Genomic DNA, 25,409 nt, shown 5'->3' on the forward strand with positions numbered 1-25,409 from the left:
CATGTTTGTATAGCAAACTTCATCTACTTTCAACAGTCATAAATCAAAAGGCTAGAGGGTTTAAACCATTTCCCAGATATGGTATGTCTACCAGACAACAACAGCTGGGCAATAAACTCATAGCCGTAAATGTTTCTGAAAGCATCAAGTTCATGGCCAAAACCGTAACTACAGTAGTATCAATTGATGTCCAAAATGCAATCTAGTTGCATGGTTCCTTTTAACATGAAACAATATGTTACATTGCAAGGTACTTACCAGCAGCCTCCAGGTTAAATAAGATGGTTTAAGGTCAGGTGGGATGGTTCTGAAAGGATCCGTTGAGTCAGCCTGAGATTTGTGGCCTCCTCCGAGCCTTTAGGGCTCTCAGATTTCATCCCCCTTCTATCGAACACTCTCAGTATCACTTTAGACTGGATATTGAAATCACTTAGCTGGAATAAAGGAGTGCTGCAGAACTGAATCCCATTTTGCTCAGCACTATCTCTAAACTATTATCAGTGTGAAATGAAATCTAATGTCTCCCTTAGCAATCCCATCTTCTTTGTCCTCTTGTTTTTCCAGGAGTGTTATGATACACAAAATTCATTTGTACACCCAATAGTACATGGAGTATACTACAGATTTCAAAAAGTGTTTTCCAAATTTACGCAGCCACTGTGTCAGGTCGCTTTTCAGTCATCACACACTCAGAGTAATCATTAATAAAAATAGAGAGACAATGCAAACACCCTAGATAAAAGACAAAGTTACATAAAGTGATTAGAAATGTGAGAATGGTGAAGTTACTTTAGTAAAACAAGTTAATCTCATCCCCAGAGCACTCATACTAGTGGCTTTATGGGAAGGCAGTCAAAATTCCCTGGTGCCATTTCACAATGTTAATTTAGATTCTTTCACACACTCTTAAAAGGAAGTAACTCCGTTAGGCTGAATACATAAGCCCAACATATCCACTCCCTTTTCTCTTGCTAGTAGTTAGTTTCCTTTTCCTCATCTGATTTTTATTTGATGAAATTTGATTTACTGACAAGATGACAACAATGAAGGTATGGTTACCTATGACAACATCCTCTTCTTTATTCTGAATTATATGGTAGTAGAAAAAAAGAAAATGTGACTGCATCTCTGCAGTTTCATCTAATGTCCTCATTAACAAAGCGAGCTCTAGGACAGTACAAACATTATACAGAAAATACAACCAGTTGAAATTCAAATGCCTTGACTTTCATGGGGAAAAACAAGGCAATAGCTACGGGTTATGCTATCTGAGATGGATCTTCTTCTCAGCGCTGCTAAATGCTTCCTGATTTCCACAGTCTTGCCTTTTTGTCATTGGTGATATTCCTTCTTTCTCTCTAATTACATCTTATATTCTTCAGTATTGGAAGTTTTGCTGAAATAATACAAGGCAAGTGACTGATCTGCAGAGCTAACTAATTAAAGGATGAATTTGCAGGGCAAGTGAGGATATAACCTGCCCCAAGAAGGAGTTTTAGAGGAGGATTACTGCATTGTCAACTACTGAGAACAGATGTAGTTTATGGAGCTTGGGCAGAAAGCTCATCTGATAGCTCTTGGCCAAGTTAAGATGATGGCTAGTCAACAAAATACAATGCCCAAGAGACTGTGAAACTAAACCCTCCGGAAACATGTTCAAAGAATAATCCAAGCATAAGGCAATACTGTACTAATAAATCAGCTTAGCCTCTTAACACTAACAGAGTCAGATATGCGTATAATGATTCTGTTTAAAACATCTGAGGAGCTTGTCAAAGCTTTGTTATCAATATATATCCTATACATAATTTTATTAAATAAAAAGAGATTGCTAGCTTCCAGTTTTCCTCAAATTTAATAAATGCTTTTACTCTTCGTATTAATGAAGATAAGTTTCTTTAGATAGCTGCATGGCACAGTGTCTTCTTGGATAGCATTTTTAACTCTTCACAATTATTTCTGGAGTGCATTAGTTCCAATAATGTCACAAAGATAGGATCTAGCACAGTGAGTCTTTGACGTAGCTTATCAGAGTTACAGCTTGCTTTGCATATGATACCAGGCTGACCGGTTATAAAGTAAAAAATGATAAATTTAAAAAAAAAATCTTTGGAGGGAAGTATGCAAAATGTCTTGGCTGTTTATCTTGAGCAGTCAATAAAAATGGTATATAAAATAAAGAGTATACAAAATTAACAAAACGTAAGCTAACAATAATTGATGATTAGTATATATATATATGCACACTACACAGAATAAAGAATGAACATATTGCCAATTTCAAGGTAATTAACTATTTCAGTAGTTGTAGGATCAGTACGTAGTTTTTCTTCATGTAACCTTCAAACTTAAAACAAAATTATGTCTATCAGTAGTGGATCAGAATATGAAGCTATTGCTTGCATTAGGTAGCATCTTGCAGTTTAGAGTAAGATACCACTCAGCATGAACAAAACTACCATAACTTATACTTTCATTCAAGTTCTAAGTTCAGGATAAACATACCAGAAATTGCACTTCCCTCAAATTTTTTCTAACCTCTTAAGTATAATCATAGCTTAAATGAAAGCAGACAGTTGCTCATAAATATTTTGGCTGTAGAAATGAGTAACTACACAACACCGTATTCAATTTACCTCACTTTTACCATCAGCTGGCATAATACACGATTTAAGCAAAGAGAAGACATACACTCATGTGACAAATTGAACATACTGGCCAATGTGACACTGAACATCCAGAATCATCAGCAGTCAGGAAATAAAGCTGTACCCGCATTAGAGAACTACCAGCTAAAAATCTGGCGAAGTAACAAACTACCTGTTCTAAAGGCACCTATCTTGGACGCTCTGCCCATTTTTCAGCCTGGACTTCACATTTTGTTCTCCATACTCAGAGTGACAACTGAGTTTCCCACTTTTCTGAGATCCTTCCCTATTTCCATTATCTTCTGTAAACAAACAAGACAAACAAGAAAAAGAAAATAAGTGAAAAACACATGTAAAAGAATTCTTGTTTTCTAGCCCCAGTATAGATTGAAGGATATAAAGGAAATGTTTGTTCTTACTTTACTCTGATTAGATTTGAATTACTAGTATTAATAATGACTGCAATTTGCAGTTACTTCCCTTGAAAGAAATTTCACACAAAGTCATTTGTCTGTCTTTAGTTATTTTTACAAACACATTGGAACTGGAGCAATAAAACTTTCCAGTATTCCTCACTTGGATGGACAGACATGTTGGAGGAAGGTCAAAAGAGTGCCTTTCCAAAGCAGAGTTGTAGGGTTCATATCTACAATAGTTTTTTCCCTCCTCTTGGACCATACTTCCAGGGGACATGTTCTAATTTAAAGTGTCTTTTTCTTTTTTTAAATCATTTATTCAAAAACGTGTATTTGGGTGAAAAGCCCTTAAACAGTAATGCCTCCCACTGCAAACAAAGGTGAAAACCTCCTTTAATGGAAAAATACTGTTCCACAAGGTACAAAGGGTTATCCCAACACTAAAAGCAATGGCTATTTATACTTCCCCAGTCAAGGCTCTTATTAATTGCATTTAAATAACTAAGTATATGGTAGACAACAAACTTACATCATTTGCAGGTTATGCAAGTTATAACAGCATCCTGATGTAGAAAATATATTTTTTTCAGAAGATACTGCCTCTTAAATTAGCTTTTACATGTAAATATAAAACAAGACTACTAGGATGGCTATTAGACCATAATAAGGGATGTTCTTGATTTATTTCTTAATTTTTTCCCCACTACCATAGTGTAGCAGTACAATTCCCTTTACAACCACAAACCATGTTCATGACATAATACAGTGCAATAAAATTGACACAAATAAGAGCAATGGGTCATATTATTCTGTGTGATTGAATCAGAAGACAACACAACTCCAGAGAATTGGTAATTCAGTGAGTATCTTTCATAAGATTTTATAAGATCCCATTGCCACAGATGAATTAGAAACCAAACAGCAATAAACTATAAAATTACAGAAGTTTTCTATACAATGTCAGGCAAGCTTCTCCCCAAAAACAGATTAAGCAAGACATCACTGGCACTTGTTAACTAGGTCAGTGTCAACTGCAATTTAATATGTGAATTTTCACACAATCTAATACAGTAAAAAAGCATAATTAACGATCATATTGGGTGGGTCACCATTAGCCACCTGCTGAAGATACAGATTGTAACAAAGGACGCAGCAGGGTGCATTACAGAAGAGTTCGTAAATCTTATAAACGGAGAATTTAAAGGTTTATCTCAGAAACCTTCCCCACCTCACCAGTACATCGGTTGCTCTGAAAGTAATGCCTCCAATTTCTTTCCATGGAAACTGTAATACATACAAAGAGCACAAAAACACTAGCTGATAGAGCAAGTTCTCAGCTACAAAAGGCTATTTTTCAATATTTTCACCAATATTACCTATACATTCTCATCAACAACAAAAAAGAGCCTGTATGCTGTGCTCCTAAAAATCTGCACCAGTGGAGGTGCCCCACTGTTGCCATTACCACTGCTGAAACACACCACCTCACATCCATTGTTTGGTCTCCAGAAACATTCAGCAAGTGTCAATGAATGTCAGTGGGTACAATTTTTTTTCCACATGGAGGAATTCAATGACACACCTTTGCTTCATACACACTTCCATGTCAGATGCCATTTTGTCACAGACAGCCCCTCTGCTGCCATTTGTCACAGAGCAACAAAATGCAATGGAATCTACTCCATATCACCAACATCCTCTTCTGACATTGTGGGCCAATATTTTTGGAGCAGTTCTTGTACATACAGTCATATTTCATTAGGTAATGATGTACATGAAAGGATTTCTAGGACTGAAGAAAAGCAAAAATACCCTGAGAGACTGAACTGAGCAACAGCAGATGATTGTCTGAAGAAGGAAGCCATGATGATTCTATACAGCTTCAGTCTTTGGACACAAGAACAAAATTCACAAACGTAATAAGAAAAAATGATACTTAAGTTTTTGTTTTCCCCTAAATAGCTCTTTAACTCTAGAATTAGAAACTCTATAACCTTGATGTTTGAGAAAATTTCTGTGACAGGCACTCCAAGTGGGGCCGTTCAGAGCTTTACAAAAAGAGTTTTTATAGAGTCTAGATGGATGAGATGGAATGGAGTATCAGTTTCCAGATAAGTTTATCTTCTTATTGTGACTTTTCCTGAGTCAATTCCCGATCTTAAAAATAAATAAAAATAAATAAAAAAATAAAAAGGCAAACATCCATAACATGCAAGCTTTACAAAAATAAAAAAAGTAGGCAAATTGTAGCCATCAAGCAGCCACATGTACATTCAACTTAATCTCAGTGTACATTTTATATGTCAGAATGCATTTCTTTTTTTTTTTTTAAATGGAGAACTAATTAGCAGATGACTTCCTACAGTAATTTTTTTAAAAAAGTTTTGCTATTTCGCTATTTTGCCCAGTCCATTCTTTACATTACAAACACAGTAGTTTTTATTTGGTGCAGCAGTTTTTTCATAAATTACACTGGCATAAAGCTCTTGAAATGGAGGCAGTGATCAAGATCTTAGTTTTACTGGGTGTATTATTTTGTACATACACATAATGTATTTGTCTGGTTAAGTCACAGAGAACTGCTGGATGAACTCAGTAACATAAATACTGCATGTTAGAAAAATGGGTCTTCTAGTACAGAGATTATGCTATTAAAGATAAGAAAGACAGGAAAAAATCATCCTAGACATATAATTACAGTGCAATGCTTTGTTCTATACTCAACTTGACAATTTTACTTGGTTCAAATCTGAATAATTTCACATCTATCTGGTGAAGTAATAGCCACACAAGAATTGGCTTAAAGTAATAAAGAAAACTCCTAACAAGTGTCCTCCAATAAATACTGGTGTTTTGACTATATTTGGAAGACAGGCAGAGCACTGATCCAGATATTTTGATTACCACATGGTGCAATCAACAGAAGGAAGCCAGATGCTTTGTAGTACTTCCAAGATTCTATTATCTACGGGGAATTTTATTAAAAAAACAACCAAAAAAAAAACCAAACACATAGCCAGCATAGCTTCTTGTAACAAGTGCATAACCTAGAGTTTTCAAGAACATGATTGTTTTAAAAAAGAAAGAGGGCTTAAAATGCACTCACACAGTTCAACTTTAAGAAGTGCAGTCTTTGTTAATATAAAACAGGCTGTGCTGCTGTATTCGGACTACTTCTGAACAATAGCAGGTCACAACAGAAGGAAGAATGATAATACTGGGAATATTACTAATGGGTTTGTGAGGTATGGATCAGGAATAAAGTACGCAATCTCGCATGTTGAAGAATAACTCCCACATATTAAGATGAGAAACACAAAGTTGAATTGTATGCTCTTATGCGTGTGTGTGTGTGTATGTGTGTGTGTGTGTGTGACAACAGTCACTCTAGACATGAAAATTGTGGATGTACTTTTCAGCAGGCTGAAAATACCTGCAGTTTTAAAAGGTCATAGGGGTTGGTTGCTCACAAGTCTTCAGCCGTCTTTCAACAGACAAAAGCCAAATCATTGGCATTTTAAATTGGTCTAAGATGCCATCAGCATACAAAGATAAAAACCTCCACTATGTTTCTGATTGTTACATTATTTCCAATGGCACTGGAAAAACTATCTTCTTTACAATTATACAATCTGTTCTTGTTTTTCATCTTTTGAAAACTTACTAGTATTTGCTATAAACCATTAACATCAGCTACCTAGCACAAACACCTGGGTGGGAGAGAAGCTTACACAATTACCAGTGTCTTTGGTGTGCTGAATTGTCCGAAAACAACATTGAAAGTGACATCCAGGATCTCTGGATCACTGCTATTTACTTCTAAAATATAGATTCCATTAGATAGAATAACACTTCCATTCCAGGCAGAATGAAATCTTAAAACTGATGACATGAAGATAAGAAACAGTAACTGCAATGTCACTTTCAAGTGCCATTCTGCAAATGAAGTCATAATATCTGCAGACGATATAGGGCTTTTGTGTAGGCTATAAGGGAATACAGAATTTGAGCTACTGGTTGCAAATTGAACTGGCTGTAGTCTTCTCTTAACAAGTCATAGTATACTGACTGAGCCAGCCAAACCCACCTAATTGAATACACTCAAAGCAAGGTAACAGTTCTTGCTGAACTCGAGCTATGATTCTGACTAACAGTGCTGTTACATCACTTTTGTACTCTGTGGTGTTTATGTTTATTATCTATACTGGCTATCCAAATAGCATTTTTTCCTCTAAACAACAGCTAAAGATATGGAGCTACGGCTAGCACATCTCTCCACAGGGACTAGATACCACACCACTCTATTTTAAGTGTGATATAATGGAAAATGGAGCAGGGATTTCAAATGGCCTTTAGCTGTTAACCTCAAAAAGCAGCTTTAAAAATATTGTATTTGTTATTGTAATTTCTAACAGTGTCCAAAAGGATAACTCCTGGGACTGCAAGAGCTCATTGGCTTCACATGTTTGACCTCAGAGAAGGATGTACACAGGAACCTTTCATGAGTGCGCAGTTGAGAGAAGAATTACCTAATGAAGTGCTCTTGCCTGAGCACATCCAGCTCAGACAGCGCTCCCTCACAAACATAAAAAGCAGCTTTTAATGTGAAAACCTGTTTTTGTTTGAAACTATGAAATGTTTATGGGAAATTCTGCCTGTAGGCTCTGAGACATGCACATGCATAAATGCACAAAGTATTGTTCTCATTTACATCATTGTGGTCTCAAGGGGAAAAAAGGTCTGAAAAACAAATTTGTTTTTACAAACGGGATGAAATGAAATTATCCAGGTTAGAACATCTTACTAACACTGACAACTAAAGGTGCTTGCTGAAGTACACTTTGTTGAAATCTAGTCTGTTGATACTCTTCAAGAAACAAGATACAAAAGTCAAAAGCACATCTTTCAAAGTCATTATTACAGAACTCTGCACTGAACTCAGTTAAGTGATGGAAAAAATGAGGCATTATTAATGACATTTCTTCAGGAAACCAGAGATAAAGGGCGATGGTGAAGTGGTTATGTTATAGACAATGTAACCTCCATGCTAGTTAGTCTGATGATAGGTTCAGTTATCATTGCATGGTAATTCCACAGCATATGAGGATATTCAGTAAGAATTCAAGTGAAAATCTCAACTAAAATTTCAGTGGCTCTTTCAACTTACACACTGATTTTCTAAAGAATATCTTAGAGGCAGTGAGAACTTACCAAGAAAGGGGAAACAAACAGATCACTGGATCAGAGCAGTAAGGTTAGACATGTTGGATAAATAGGCTGAGACTGAGACTGATACCAAGAATGAGAAAGAACATATGCATGCTTAGGTTAATAATTGTAAGATTATTTCATTAGCTGATGCTTGGATAATTGCCAGCGTTCCCTGAATATACATTCTCCTTCTTGGCCGTGAAACCAAGAAATCATCAGTGCAAAACAGGAACAACAACATCCTTAGACAACTCATGACCAAATAAGGGCAAAATGAATACGGGGAGCACTCCCCAAATGACCACCAAGGGTTCCATAAAACCCCCATACAACTCCATGCAAGTGCGGATGGCTGAGGAAAGCAGCCAAAAGGGGATGGAGTATCATGCCTGCATATGTATATGTATGTAATAGGTGTTTCTTTTGTATTAGCAAGGTGGAGTAATGTAGCACTGTATGTAAAAAAATCTGCATGAGCTGAAGGAGGTGTGCTAGATTTGTGGAAATACTCCACCTGGTACCCTGCCCTGAAAACAAACCACCTCTCCTCTCAACATGCTTTGTGAGTGTGTTTCAGGAGTGCATAATTGCTACATTTTCAAGTAACAAGATAAGAAACCTTATGTTTGGAAACTTGGACTGAGAGTACCGAGGACCAGGGGAACAAAGAGACAAAATTAGAAGCAGAGACAATTTCAAGGGCAGGGTGTGATATTTGAGTGCCAAGAGGTAAGGAGCCAGGAGCCAAGCGAGCTCACTGCCCATCCATGTCTGATACTGGAGAAGTGCCTCAAAATCCACAGAGTCCATTGACAATAGTATCCATAAAACTCAGCATCAGTGTTTCTGTGCCCATTTATTACTGCAGATGCTGACCAGTTAGCAGTACTCTTTATACTTTTAGCTCAGTGAAAGGGACAGAAGGATGTAGCTGACCTAAAACTTCATTGTTGCAGATATTCTATATACATGGTACTAGAAGTAATTTTACTGTTTGCTCTTCTAATGTCTAGCAAATTTCACATAGTATGTCAAACAAGCTATTAAGGCTGTGCTATCAGAAGTTGGAACACATCGTAATGTCTGTGCTGCTCAGACTACATGACGATATATTGTTTTCACAGTATTATCCATCTCACTGAGTTCTAGAACAGTCCACTGTGTGATTTCTGTCAGGTAGAAGGGATTTGTCTATAAAGCCCCAGTTTCACATGCAGCAGGGCTGAAAGCTACATAGCACATACGAACGGAAACTGGAGAAAGACCATCACAGCTACCCTGGAGAGGATTCATGCTCTACCTCAGATGACTCGTGATAATAAAACACAGTTTAAAAAAAAAAAATGCAAGACTACTACTTGTATATTTCTCATCGTCTAGCAGCCTGACATGATATTCCAAAGTCTGACTGACAGATCCTCAAAAACACTTCTTAAGAGAACAGTGAGCCGCTAAGATCTGCTCTCCGGCCTTCCTCCATAACATGAGCCACATCATTTCTATATCCACACAGAATATGATCTGATTAAAACAATGAAATCCATAACTTTTGACTGTAGAACTGCCAGCGTTCACCTTGGAAGTATAATCAGATTGGATTGCCTACCAATACTCAGAAAATTAGCTAGGAAAAATCCAGTTAAGAAATGCTTAAAAATGCAGATTTGCATTTCTGGAAGTTTGTGTTTCTTATACAGCTCCTGGGAATATGTAAGATACAAATAGGCAAAAAAATTATCTTCTGCATCTTCTCCCTACTACAGAACAGGAAAAAATAACAACAGTACACTCTCACGAAGTGTTACAAAATAGAAGATTCGTACACAGTTGCCTATGCTTAAACCACAAGGGAGTGAAATGTAAAGACTAAAGAGACATCAAGTCGCCACCATCATTATTAGGCAAAAAAACTGTTAAGCTGTGCTGTTTGGGAACGCTTCCTTTGCTTTTCTAATTGCTTCCCTATGGGGAGAAGAGTGGAATGCATGTGTTGATTTTACTAAGGTCTCCTTCTAAAAGGGCTGTTTAACTTTAAAGTAACACTGAAACACAAATAACAGCGTTCAATTTACATACAAACAGCTCGGACAAGCCAAATACCTCCCCTTGGCAATAGCTGAAGCAACACAGCCTGCGTCTGAAGCATTTTAGCTCTCCTCCTGCTAGCCGAGCACCACTCAGACACGTCACATTCTGCAGTTACTGAGGACACAGTTACCTAAATAATAAAGCTGGGGAGAAAAATAAGTACTTTTTAAACCTCTACTTTTCAGTCCCAACTTTCCTCATAACGTTTTTGCTTCAGCAAAGCACTTAGGTATAGATGTCAGTGAGAGGAATCAATACTGTTATTCACTTTCTTTTAGTTGGTCTGTGAAATGAGCAATGTGAAAATATGTATTGGCGCACTGTCAGTTTCCATTAAAAACTGAGCCTGATTACATTTTTATTTCACTTTCAATAGTTCCTCTTCAGCTTTAAGTAGTGAGTACTGTACTCACAGCTGCCTGCCCTGGGAAATCCCTGGCAATTCCATCTACAGCGAGAACAAAACAGCCCTACTCACTTTAGAGCAGATCTATGCACCCTTGAAAGAGTTACAGACTTGATTTGCAGGCAGAAGTGCCTCTTCATAGTTCTTCCCATTGCTCAGAGGCTGCAGGGTTTGCAGTGCAGGAGAGTCAAAGCTGTATGAAGAACGTTCCCTGAATACCAGAAGTCGAGGGACAGCACAAGAGAAAAAACTAGCGCAACTCTGTTGCATTAGCTGTCACGCTTACTTAGGAAACATTTCGTTCAATATTTAATTCAAATGTCTTTTTAGCAGCTTGTTCATTTACTGGATAAAAGAAAGAAAAAGAAAAGAAAGAAAAAGAGTAAAAAAAAATTCACCTGTTTATATACAATTTACAAAGACTTCCTATCACTGCCTCTATTCATCACAAGGCTTGAGAAATCAAATCTTTTCATTCTCTCTCACTCATGTTTAGTACTTCTACGTAGAATACAGCAGATTTAGAAGGAGAGACTGTTTTGGTCAAGTAGCTCAATTATTAGAGTACCATTAAAGTGACAGGAATTCTCTTTTGCCCTAGCTAAGCTACACACCAGTATTAAAGCAATACATTCAGCGAAGCAGGGGGGAAGCCTCAATCTTCCTCTGCAGATTCTGAAAAGTAGTATAAAGGAAGGGACTTGCACACATATGACAGCAGAGACTTGGAGAAAAGAGTAATTTCTGAACTATCTAATTGGAGTTAGAAAGCCTAATGTGGGTCATGGACATCCTAAATCCATTTACTGTGGCCTAAGCTCCTAATCTCAAGCATTCTCCTTCAGGAATTCAGGGTCTCATAATTCATAGTCTTTAACTCACAGCTATGATCATACTAACAGCTACTAAATGTTTCTGTGGCACCACTCATAAGCATAACACATTATTACCTCACTTTTCAGGAGTTGCCCTGGAGAAATGTAGGTGTCTCAGTCTCTCTCAGCACAGCACAAGTGGGGCCCCTTCACAGTGACATGTTTTGCTACTGCAGGCAACATTTCCTCAGTGGCAATACTGAAAGAAGCAGCTGCCATTGTCACCGCCTATAATTTGCTTTAACAAATACTAGGGAACCACTGCCAGGATTAATCCCTCTCCTGACTGAAATAGATGTCGTAACACGTACAATGAGTCTTCTCCTTGAGCAGCTTTTTCTACTTATCTCTATTTTTTGCTACAGAAGCCATGTCAATGCAAGCAAGGGATCATGTGGAAGAATGAACAGGCTCCGATTTATGCATATCATATCTGACAGCCTTTCAGAGGCACTTTCTGGGTCAGCATGCTCCATTATTCTCCAAATGTCACAAAAAGTTACTTAAATCAACAGGCTGAAGAGCAGGGATTAACAAGCACAGGAACACAGACATCAGAGCATTTACTGACATGATGTTAAATACTGTATGCCATGTCTCCACTGCCCCTCTCTGTGACAACAGTTGGGAAGCATGCAAGCATGCTTGTTTAGAGCAGGAGCTGTAGATGCCAACAGGGCCTACCTTGAACACAAACATTTTTGATGACTATTTCCACATTGGTTCATGCTGCTGGGGCCATCCATCAGCCCATTTCCAGGCAATGGACCTCACACACAGCAGCAGTGAAGCCACTGACAGCCACAGCAGGAACCTGAGGCCTCCTCAGGTCCAAGGCTGCCAACCAACACAGAACTTCTACCACCAGGCACAGGAGGACAGTGTGTAAATTGGTACACACCAGCCTCATAGTTCTTCTCATTCCCTCTTTGTACCTCCTCTGCATCCCTCCCTGTCCCTGTTTTCTCCCATAAGCAGCCCATCTTCTGCAATTTGCAGAAGAATCATGATGTTTGGAAACCTTCTTCCCTACTACCTCCTCCTTCGCAAGCACAGTGTGACTCCTCAAACTCATCCTAGAATCATAGAATCATTAAGGTTGGAAAAGACCACTAAGCTCATCTAACCCAACGGCCAATTCATCACCCAATAAACTGTCACTCAGTGCCACACCTACTGAGTGCAGAGCTGCACTCCCTGCACCTTGGCTCTCTCACTGTGTTTGTGACAGTTCTTGAATCTGCCTGAGTCAGCTATTGCTTTTAGTTGTTTCTGGTGAATAAGGATTGTGTTGAAATTTCTGCTGTCAAATAGCACCACTGCTCTTCCTAATTCTTCCACAAGTCCAAAGAGTGAATGTACACTGGATCCATCACCACCTTACCCCAATGCTTTCTTCCAGCCTATCCAATTTTTTTTTTTAAAACGTACTTCCAGAGAACACAAAAATGTAAAGCTCTATTACAGCAGGAGGCTCATAGCAACACTTACAAAGAAAATGGCTGTTGTTCCTCTAGCTTAAAATGCAGAACATAACTAGATTTCTGTGTATTCCCAATGATACACCCAGTTCTTGGTAGGGACTGGAAGCAATGGCTAAAGGCACTTATGGAGCAATGAGAAGCATATCAGTGTGTGAACTGGGCAGCTGCAGCACGCAGCCTCCTCTGTGCATCAGCAGGGCTTAGTTCCTCCCCATGTACTGCAGATTCCATCATCCCGCACCATAGACCTGCAGCTGGCATCTGCACTCCCCGCCACAGTAAGAGTGCTTACATTTGTTTCATTTCCAGGCATCAGGCTTGCCATTGTTAACTACTGTCACTAGTTGACTGGACACTAAGCAGTTCCAAAAATATCAGTTTGGGGTAATAATTTTCTCAGGTGAAATCTGGTATCTTGAAAAAAAAAATGACGCAAGTGTGTATAGTTTAAAATACTAGCACCCACAATTATTTCAGCTTCAATTCTCACATCTGTCAGAGTTTAAATTAATTATTTAGAGTTCAGGCTGTTCAAAGATTTTAGTTATATATTTACTTTTTAACTGTCACACCTTTTCTCACAGCTTTGAAGATGCTGTAATTTAAAAATTACTAAGAATGTATCAAGGGATTAATTGCTGGTACCAGCTCACAGATTCAGTCATCCAGAAGTAATTTGATAACTTTCAAATGCAATTGAGGCACCTTCATTAGAGCCTTTACCTCAACGATTGCTCAGGTAACCCATCTTCATTTTTCTAGGGAAAAGAAAAAACAAAAAAAAAACATTTTTACCTGTTTTTCAGAAAAAAAAAAGACTTAAAATGTACAGCATTACAGTAGGTGATACCCTCAGAGGATTGTAAGGTTGTAATGGCACTTTGGATGTTCAGCTAGGATTGGAGTTACTTGCTCTCCTTCTGTATAGGAGTGAACAACCACCAGTGCTCCCTATGGTGCTTGCTATGAATCCTCATACTGATGCTTGTGTGAAATCCTAAAGTGTTTGCTCATATAAAGGAAACAAAATTAATCTTTAAACTTAGTTGTTGGGCCTTATCTGGAATCTACATTTTATCAGCAAACTTGCTAACATTCAAAAAAAGAAAGAATCAAAACTCCAAGCCTTGTCACTCTGCCTTACTGCTATGAAAACATGATTTCTGGTGCACATAGTCTTATGACTAGGCTGATTAATATTTTTTTTTCCTTTCTTTGACAAGAAACACCTATGTTCTCTCCTACTCATATATGGACTGCGAGGCAATGCCTAAATGGCTGTGATGCAGCTCGAGTTCCCTTTCCATTTTCAGGCATGTTAAAACTGCAACCACCTTGAGAGTTTATGTCCTAGTAAAACTATCTACTAATAGGTGATTTTCCAGGGTTAATCCAACAATTGTAAAATACCATCTATTAACAACTGTCCTTATTAATAACTGCCAATCAGATCTGCTTCTACTGAGAAGTCAGGAAGAAAGATCTCCACAATACCACTTTCTCAACTTTATTACCTATCTCAAGTTAGCAGTCCTGAGGAAAATTTATTTGCATTGATAAAGATCACTCACAACCATAGACATAGTGGAGAGCACAATGTGCTTCCACAGGTGCTCTGAAGATTTATGAGGACAATGAACTTCCAGGTTCTCAGGTCACCCTCAAAAGATTTATAGGTCAGGATGGTTCAAAAGAACAGTGAACTGTGGGTCTTCAGAGACCCTGTGCATCTGTCTGTGGAGAACATGCTTCACAAGCAAATACATTTTATATTTTTAAGCTTCATCCTGAATAGGTGAATTCTGAGAAAATAACTGTCAGGAGTGATGAATCAAAATGTAGAAATACAGAAAAGCACTGGCAGTCCTCTGGAAAAGCTTTGAAGGTGAAATTGGTAATTAGCATGGTTTTCAGGGTGGGCAGCTCAGTGCTGGCAGAATAGCTCCTCATCCTCCCAGGAAGGAGAGGCCACTCAGAGATAAGGTCAGGGTTGCAGCTTCACCCTTCTATAACCTTCCAGATATTAAAATAATGAGTGTTGGGTCTCTGCCTCAAGGTCTGATCCGATCCTCCAAAAGGTCCATAAATCAGCCTCTAGGACTGAAGCTCTACATCACTTAAAAGATACTATTTATGGGTTGGAGACATGTTTCAGGTACATGAGGAGTCTCAGAAAAGATTAAGCTGTCCATGTAGACATAGATATTCAGCAGAAGAAAGTTGCTTGTATAAGCAGTCTTCAAGGTATCAAGGACTGCATGGTCTAGCTTTTCATTAGGTGTCTGAATTTGAAGTGTTTGTTTGAAGTGGTCATGCTTTTGCGAATCTTTCGTTTGTTCTGTGTTTCTTTATCATTGGATTATTCAAAAACACTATCCTTCACAGATAAACCTAATCTGCTTTAATGGATGTAAGCAACAAAGATGGAGTAGTCATGAAGAGATTTTGATTAAAATGGAAAATAGTTCCAAGTCACACAAAAATTTAATTCAGTACTTCACATTTTGTTTTCATTCTAATAAAAAGGCAAATGCAATTTACCAGAAATTATTTTTCACCAAAAAAAAGTGTATGCTATTATGCACTGATTGGAAGTGGTGCATTTAAATATTCAGTACATCAATGCTAGTGGAGAATTGACAAAAAAAAAAATCCTCTCTCTCTCTTCCTCCTCATTCAGCAAATCAGGTGTAGTGTTTTCAACATAAATTCAGAAAGTATTTTCATAAATAGAATATTTCACCACTTAAAACTGGTTTTAAGCAGTTCTGACTCTTCCTGAATTCTTTGCCTATGCCTTAGAGGAAATAAATCAAACTCTTAAGCTGCTGCAATAATCGCCAAGAAACAAAACAGATGGAAAAATAATGGGATGAAGTACCTTATGAGTAAGATTTTGGCAAACCTAATGTCTCTACTCTTTACCCCAGTGTTTAGACTTGTAGCTGTAAAAATCAAATCAAAATAGTGGGGTTTTGCTTGTTTAAAGTATGTGGTACATTTTATAAAAAGCACATTTAAAAAAAAGTAATAACAATCTGCGCCGGAAAAAAATACCTCAAGCAGAAAAATACTTAAATGTTCTCCAGTAAATTTTGCAAGAGACCTCAGGCAAGACATACAGAGAGGTACAAAGACAGACAACCTGTCTTGATCACAGACATAACCACCCTTTACATCTGCAGTTCCTCAGGTGCCGCCTGCAGCTAGGGAAAATACACCATCTCCCTCCTGGACAGGGAGCCTTGACATGTCACACTTGATAACGCTGGAAAGAATTGCATCAATTGGGCATGGAGGTATTTGAAAGCAACCTTGGGGCAGCACCAATCACAACTTTTAAACTTCTTCTTATTGACTTCTTCCCCCCGCCATGTATCTCCCCTTCAAGCCCCCTGCACCGCCTGAGATATACATTATTATCCCTTTGGCCCTAGTTTTGCTCTCCTAGTATTTCTTTTTTGTTACTTACTGTTTGATTATCTTGATAACACCCACCATAGCAGTTTACTAATCCTCTATTTTTATTATTTACAAGATGTGACCATTGTTCACATTACCTTGCTGTTGCAGACATAAAATGAGGTTAGACTTGAAAAAATAAACACTGCTTTCTCCCTGTTTTCAAGAAAGTTCATCACTTTCTTTTATTTCTATTTTGTTTGTGGAAATACATGGCCAGGTTAGGCTACTCTCTCAGTATTATTTGCTTTTGATATCAGGAAGTTCTCATACTGTTGTCCTGAACTACACATTCAGGACAGGTTTTCTGTCTGTGCAGCATGACATAGTTGTGGTTCATCCTTTTCTACTTATGGGTCTTCTTGATCTTGTGAAAAAAAGCCAAGCAATTTTGCCAAATAAATGGTATTTCACTGACATTAATCCTACTACAGCATGGGTAAATTTGTCTCCTACATATATCCCCAACAGAACATAGGTAATTGCAACCATTTTTAGTTTTATGGGAAGCCCAATAATGTGTCTGCAAGCCTTTTTTTAAGCAAGGAACCTGGGAAGAAATGGGCACAATTTTAAAATTGTATATTTAAGTACATTCAAAATAACCTGCACCTCACTGTCTTTTCTTGATTGATAGAGAATTACACTCCCCTACAAGAAAGCCATATCATATTTTGGAAGCTTGTTTGTTTGGCTGTTGCTTTCTTTAAATTATCTGATAAAATACAATTGAGAGTACATCTTAAAAACAGTCCAGAACAGTTAACCTTCTTTGTATAGCTCTTACGTGTATAATGAACTTGCAGGGAAATTTACCTACTTTGACCATTGTGCATTCTTTTAATGAAATGAGACTGAACAGCAAAAGAAATAACAAAGAACATACACAAGGATCCTTGTGCAACCTTAGAGCTATCAAGTCAAATTTAAAGATACACAACCACTATCTTGAGAGAAATACCTTTTGGGGGAATTTATCTTGACTAAGAAGAAGAAAAAACACTAGAAATACATAATACTTTATACAGAAGTCTGTGTGCATACGTTTGGGTGCATAACCACGCAGCTTAAAAACGCACACAGCTCAAGGGCTTTTTGGTTACTTGACTTTAATCTGTTCCAAACTGCGGTTCTCAAATTGTGTTTTCTATAATTGCTTTTAGCCAAGCTGTAATTCTCTAAATTCGGAAACCTTAAATCTTCCTGATCTTACGCTGAGTTTTGGAGATGAAAATTAAAACAGACTTTGAATCATTCCAGTAACATCTTCATGAACCAAGCTAAACTTTCAAGAGTTAAGAAAAATGTAACAGCTTAATTTTTGAAGTGGAACAGCTATAAGACCCCATGAACATTTGTCTTTTTTATTTCAATATTAATATCTTAGGTTTTATGACCTTATTCAAAATACCCACAAGAATTTAACTGTTCTTTTTATATTGTGTTTGTGCCCTTTACATCATCTCCTAATACTAATAACTAATGAGGATAGTAATTACTTAACAGATGGTAAAAGTGCTTTAATTGCTTTTAAGGACTACTGAACTTGGCTGAATTTGGGCAGCATTAACTTCTGTGACTTTTCATCTTCCTCAGCTCATTCCAAGTTTGTTCAGCCATCATCAAACACTGAAGGGACTGAGCTTTTTTTTCCAGCACCACTGAACGGGAGGCTAGTAACATGTGGCTGCAGCCTGTTGTTATTTCAGATACATGTCTTTTATGAGGTGGCTCTTGGCACTGAGAAAGTAGTACCCTTCCCTTTTCTCCTCAGTCCAATCACCGTATCAGGCCACGCAGCCCAGGGCCCCCAACCTTTAGTTACCAGAGCTGCATCTCTCTCCCTTTCCTGCAGCAAAGAACTATCAGATCATTAAGAGGAGGCTAGGGGAAAAAACATAAAGCCTCAAAGCTAAACGGGCTGAAGCCTCATTAACATCTGACAATGCATTTACATTATCTCCTGAGTAACACAGGCAACAGAAATTCTGAAATCATAGGAAAGAAATTCACAGTCAACACAAACACAGTGACCCTCTTTAGACCTACCTTACTCTTCGAATAAATTGCACACTAACCACAGGAAATGCTGGCCTAATTAGTCAAGCTGCACTATAAGCAACCACCAATTCTGCTGAATGCCTCTTCATATCCACTGTTTGTTTTTCTGGATTTGTATGTGAATTTGTACAAGGAGCTGCAGCAAAAGATAAAAAAAACCAGACTTAAAAATAGCAAAGGGTACGTCTAGAAACACATCATTCTATCTCATAATTGTAGCTAAAATAAATTACATGAGTCTTGCTTTTTGCAAAAAAAAGGATCAATGGCCTTCTTATTAAATAACTAAGGTTACAATTGATTAAGTTGTACATTTTTTATTTGGTATAAGGAATTGTACAACAAATACCAGATGTGCAAATTCTGGTTACATATGAAGTGTGATTCATTATTAAAAATGAATGTTTATATCAGATTTGTTACTTGAAATAAAATAGGTACATAACTGGATGTGACCCTGGGCAAACTGTGTGTGCTTGATCTAGCAGTCAGCAACCCTGCCCACAGCAGAAAGATTGCAATTGGATGATCTTTGAGTTCCCTTTCAACTCAAGCAATTCTATGATTCTGTGATTATAGACAGATTATAAGGTAGAAGTCATTACATTTTTATTGCAAGTATAAAATTTAAAGGCTTGATTGCTTTTTGGGAGGAATTTAGAGTCAGCCAGGTGTAGGGAGAGGCAGCAAACTCCCTCCCTCCTTTTGCTGAGTGATGACCTATTGCTCTCCATTTACCAGTGAGCATTTATGTAAGGTAGCCATCAATGACTGTATAGGAGGCAGCAGTGTTGCCATCTCTTGTGATGTTTAGCCAGTTTTCCAATACTGAAAACAGCTCCTGAAGTCATAAAAGACATTTTGTCCTCATAACAAAATGCACATTTTCGGCCCTACCGATTCTTGGAAAGACTGAGAAAAATATAGCATAAACAATTAACAACAGGAATGCAGAACAAATCAACATTTATGGTTTTTCAAATTCTATTTTTGAATGCTTGTCTACCTGCCTGGAAAATGTTTCCTCAGGCTTTTTAGATTGATGGCACCCTTCACCAAACATTTACAACTCTGAGCTCCAAGACTGTGACTGCACTCATCCAGCAAGACCCCAACCCTTAGCCCAAGCAGATCTTGTCAGAGTGAGCAGGTGACCTCTGTTTATTTTCCTCCATGTACCTTTGAGATCCTCCAAGTGCAGACATAAATTGTCCATTTATATGCACTGAATCTGAACACCTCCTCTAACACTGCAATTTTACTTTTCATTGAGAAGAAAATGATAGTTATTTGCCCAATGAAAACTCGAACATGACCTGCAACTTGCATTTTGTTCAATAATCTCCAGTACATTTGGTAAACTGCTGAGTGTATTATGTTCAAACACAGAGTGAATAATTATAATCATCACCATAAAAAGAAGGACTTGGTAGGTATTAATTTTTTTATGTGAGGTGGACTAGGCACTTCCTTTGCAATTCTGTTGTCATCTAGCATCATTGTCCCATAAATACAGAGTGCAGCCCGAAACAGCTCTGCCTTGTTTTGTATCATGGTTCCTTAGGAGTTAGGAAGTTTAAGCAGATATAGCTGATTGTAGAGACATTAGCATTTAGCACATATATTATGATGAAAGATGCAATCTAAAAACTTTTAAAATAGAGCTGCACAAATTAATAAATTCATAGAATCATTTGAGTTGGAAGATATCGTAAAGGCCATCTAGTCCAACTCCCCTGCAACGATCAAGAACACCCAGAGCTACATCAGGTGCTCAGAGTTCCGTTCAGCCTGACCTTGAGTGTCTCCGGGAATGGGACACCCACCACCTCCCTGGGCAACCTGTGCCAGTGCCTCACCACCCTTATTGGAAAAAACTTCTTCCTTATATCCAATCTAAATCTTCCCTCTTTTAGTCTGAAACCATTTCCCCTCGCCCTATCAAAAAAATTGTTTTGAACAAGGAAAATCCTTGATTATTTTACACACAAACTTAGGCTGGGCTTTATATGAACTTGTAGTGGCTGGGGGAAAAAACAAAAAAGACACAGGAAGACCGAGATTGACAGATGAATAAAGCCAGAAAAGTAACAGAAGAAGGAATAATCACACAACTGGGGAAACACTAGGAGGTAAGCACCAAGCCCTCTTTTGCCTAGTTTTTCATTCCTGCTTCATAGCTATGGATCCTCACATGCTGCACAGGATTCCCTGCTCTAGTGGACCCCTGGATTTGGCTTGGGTTTTCCTAAAGATGAACAAAACATTACAGAGCATTACAAACTGGGGAGCACAGTTACTGCAATGTTTCCAAAACAGTGTGCACCACTCTTCAGAAACAGATAAATACAGAAGCTGAGCACTAGACTGTTTCTGCAGAGAGGAAAGCAGTCTTTACAGTCTCCCAGCCAGCTGCAGCTGGGGTGTATCTCTCTCCCTGCCTACCAAGCCCCTCCTCCAACTTTGCCGATTTAATTATCCTCTCCACCACGCCAAGTCATTTAGAAAAGCCTTTTTACATGGAGGACTGTGCGGCAGAGATAGCTGAGCCCTTCTCCATGCAGGCCAGCAGCTGAGCTGGGCTTTGGAGGGGTGAGCCAAGTCCAAATCTACAGCTCTAGGAAACATCCCTGCATGAAGAGCAAAGGAGAGAAGCAATGAGGATGTCCCTCGGAAATTCTCTTTTTAAAATTTCCCTTACTCTTTTTTTTTAAAAATAATCTCAAAAATAAATATTTTTCCATTTTAATATACCAATGAATTAAGTGAAATTGTATCATGAGACTTTGCATAAATAATAGTTATATATGACATACAGCATTTAGTCTTGCAGCCTAGCAAAAGAAATGGAGCTTCTTTAACATACTATTCATAAAAAAGTGAAACTGAAAACAGATACTCTTCCCACCTGAAAAAGCGCAAAAGGCACATTACTGGCACTCTAAGCTCTCTTCCTCATCAGTGAACAGCAACACACTGTCCATACTTAGAAAAGCTGACAGGAAACAACACATTTTCATTAGTCTTTATTTATTTTTTGCTATCTTCCGTTCGTTTTTTTTGTTTTTTTTTTTTTTTTCAAATCTATGTTCTTTCAAGTCCTCCAAAATCCACTAAAAGCAAGCACTTTGCAGGAGGCTTTCTGAACCTTACAGAATTAAAGCTGTGAATGGTCTATCACCTTAGTTACACTACATGATTTCCAGACCCAGCAAGTGCACTAAGCTCACTCACAGCAAACCACAGATTTACTGTAATTCTGAGAGCCCAGGGTTGGAGCCATTTCTGAGACAAAGCACAATCAGTCATCCTGAAGCATTTCAGGCTTTCCATCCTTGATAAATGTAAAACATACATAGGAAGGGTAAACAAAGAAACACCTACCGTTTAATTAAAGGCTGAAAATCCACAGATATCTTCTGATGTTCCAACAACATTTTAAATCACTACATTTATTTTTGTGTGTGTTTCCACACATCTTCCAGCAGAATATTTCCATGGTTCTAAGCTAACATGTTTTTTGTCTTTATCTTATTTATTTTGATTGAAATAGTAACATTAAAACTTTTCTCACAGCCTCTGGGTACTCAAGAACAAAACTACACAAAAACTCCCTTGGTGTTAAAACAATCACTAAAGCCAGATCTCTGAATCTGTAATTATAAAGAACATTTATATTCAGAAGGCAAAGTAAGCACATTTACCTTACTAAAGGTGACAGCAAATCGGTCAGGGGAAAGAGGAAAAAAATGAGTTCAAGAAAACTTTAGTAGATAACATACACTCACATCACCTGTCTTGCTACAACTGCTTACAGCAGTGCCAGAAGTCAAGTCTGAGCTGGTGGCAGAGAAGGTGAGAGGAACATTGACCACACTCAGCATCCTTTTACTCATCAGGCATCTTCAAAGCAAACTCTTATTTGCTGTCTTCCTTCCAAGGACATCAGGGAAGGAGAGAAAAGAGAGCTCACCTTAATGAGGAGATGATTTGCACCTGAGCTCTCGGAGGGTGGTGGGGACGGAGTGGTTCTGATGCAGAAATACCCACGAAGAGCAGAGATGGTCTTTGGGGACCACCTGAATCCTAGGGGAGAAGGAAGAGAAAATTCAAGACTCCTACAGACCCTGGAGTATTTGTTCTGAGGTTTCTAACTCTGGTTGCATTTGCGCTGTAGAGATATCTGCTTGGGCTAAGTGCGTTAAGGCATAGTTTATCACTTCAACATTTCAGCAGAAACTAGCTCCAGTGATTTAACAGTGATTAGAGTACGGGAATAGCTGTCCCCACCACCAGTAGAACAACTCACCAAGTGGATCAGGAAAAACTGAATTGATCTTAAGTTCCTTGGTCCATTGTCCCTTCTGGAGTCAGTGCAAAGAAATATGTTCTACATCAGTTACCATGAAGCTTGCAAAGCACATCTTATGCTGCAAGGATATTTCTAGAGTGCATCCAGATTCAGTTCAGCTTCTTGGCTGGTTGCACAGGGGATGGAGCAACATACGTGTTTCTACAGCTTGCTGGGGAAATAAAAGCAGGAGGGCAAAGGCGCACACAGTGATCAGCTGTCTATCAGGGACAGCAGCTGCTTAGTATATATATGAGCTTAGTGCTTTTGCTCAGCACTAAGCTCAGAGAATCTGGCAGCTGAGAGCAGCAAGAACACAATCCAGCTCCCACATCAGCCTGCTCCATCCAGAGATTTTGCAGGAATGGACAGGTGGGAAGCTGGGCAGAATCTCAAAACTCCCAGGTATCCACAAGAGAACTCCTTCACTACTAAAAGTAGATCTGGGACTAATTTCTGTTCTACTGGCTGGTTTGATACAGAACAAACTCTACAGGCATTTTCCATAACGTAATATGTTTGCTTTCATAACTGATACATCCATGGAAAGGTGTCTATTCTGTAGAGAAGCACCAAGTGGTACTGTGAAAGTACCAAAAATGTTTGCAAACCCAAAGCTCTGACAGAAGATCTGAAAAGCCCTGGAAATAAACACAGCATTTACTCATCATCTCAACAAGCCTCATAAAGAAGAGACTGTGAACCTTCTGCAGAATAGCAGGCTAGGCAGAAGAAAAAACTGGTGGTAGTAACATCTATGTTTCCTCTACATTTTTATAGTATATTTATTAACTTGTCTCCACTCTAGTGGAATAAAAATAATTAGAAAGAAGAAAAAATTAGATTAAATCCAAATGTATTCATTAGCGTGCAGCTGGGATTCTGACAGTCTGGTGCTTAAACCTACATGATGCTTTGAGGAGCTCTAGAGTACATTCAGCATCTGCAATTCTGAGGATAAATGAACAGCCTGAGCTGAAATAGATGCTCCTGAAATAAAACTAACTCACAATATTTACACTCTTTTCTTTCCTTCCTTTTCATTTTATATGGGAAGTGACCAAAACATATAGAAGCAGGTGGCTATTTCTTCTGGTTTTTTTTAATGCTAAAACTTTGAAAAAAAATTAAAAGGTACGAAGTTATTGTGGCCGTGTGTACCACCAACACCTTGATTCTTGAATTGCATACACCTGCATTTACATTTAAGCAAGCAATCCTTTTGAATTTTTATGATTCAAAATAACAAGATTTTGGAATGAAATGATTTATTTTTAAACACAGCTCTTCATGTAATATTATGCCCTAATCTCTATAATTAGTATTATCCATCTGACTAAAAGGGAATCAGTTTTTCATTGGCAATATTCTGGTCTAAAATTATTTGCTGATGCTGTGTACATGTATGTATATATTTTGAGGAAACTGTCCAACTTTGGATGAGGATTTCTTACCACAGGAAAAGGAATCTGTAAATCCATTACTGAAAAAAAAAAAGCGATCTCTGAGAAATGGATCAGACAATTTTCTTTAAAGCTCAGTGGTTATGAAGTTTGTTTTGGTTTTTTAATCCCTGGAAATCCATCTTCTCCTCCAGCAGCTTGGTAATAATAAGTTAGAAGAGATTTTCTTATTCATACAAAGTGCCTGTGGAAAAAAATCCTGCTTAATTCTTCACAGCACATCTCTGAGTACAAACTTCCACAGAGTCACTTTAAGTTGCTCTGAAAACTGGAAATGATGTTTTGGTTACAGCTTACAGATGGGCACCGCTTTAGAAAGATCCTATAAGTAGATAAAGACGAATCTTATTAAGTCAAATCTCTTCATTTCCGCCCTGACTCTTCAGTATATTTTGAATATGATTTCAGGAAAGATGATATCTGAGCTTTGGACCTTCAAAGCAATGAGAAAGACATGTGCCACTTAAATCCTCTTTTATTCCTAGAATGTTTTTAGATCTGGAAGTACAAACTGTGTCGATTTCTAGGGTGAGAGCAGAGAAAGGGGCACAGGAAATAACCAAAGGAATTTGGAGTTTCACACTGCTGGTAATATGAGTATCATCTGCCCCATTAAACAGCGGCTACATTTTCTTTGAGCAATATTATTGTTATCCAGCTGCCTCTAACATTCAGTTTAGGAAACTGAACTACCATGTGGCTGACAGATGTCTGACTCAAATAATGTATTATGATCTAGTGGAAATGTCAGATAACATTCTTCACCCATTTGCTTAAGGTTCTTTTTCATCATTCAAAATGTATCTCATGGAAAGTGCATGCAACATCTTGAAGATACGCAAGTAAAACTCATTTTTGGATTAAAACTGCATCCATTTAGATGGCGTGCAAAAGCATGTAAACACCTATTTTAGTGGTTTCATCGTATAAAAAAGGAGACCAGA

The 25,409-nt window shown here is 38.0% G+C and overlaps 1 long non-coding RNA gene across 1 annotated transcript; it reads right to left on the bottom strand.

The window, feature by feature from the left end:
- LOC110399022 lies at positions 1–22,573 on the bottom strand. Its single transcript, XR_002438828.1, has 4 exons — positions 22,440–22,573; positions 18,640–18,787; positions 13,852–13,886; positions 1–2,950 (listed from the first exon to the last, which is right to left on the bottom strand). It is a non-coding gene; the product is annotated as an uncharacterized LOC110399022 (long non-coding RNA).

Source organism: Numida meleagris, chromosome 4 (assembly GCF_002078875.1).
Source record: "Numida meleagris isolate 19003 breed g44 Domestic line chromosome 4, NumMel1.0, whole genome shotgun sequence".
NCBI classification, from domain to species: Eukaryota; Metazoa; Chordata; class Aves; order Galliformes; family Numididae; genus Numida; species Numida meleagris.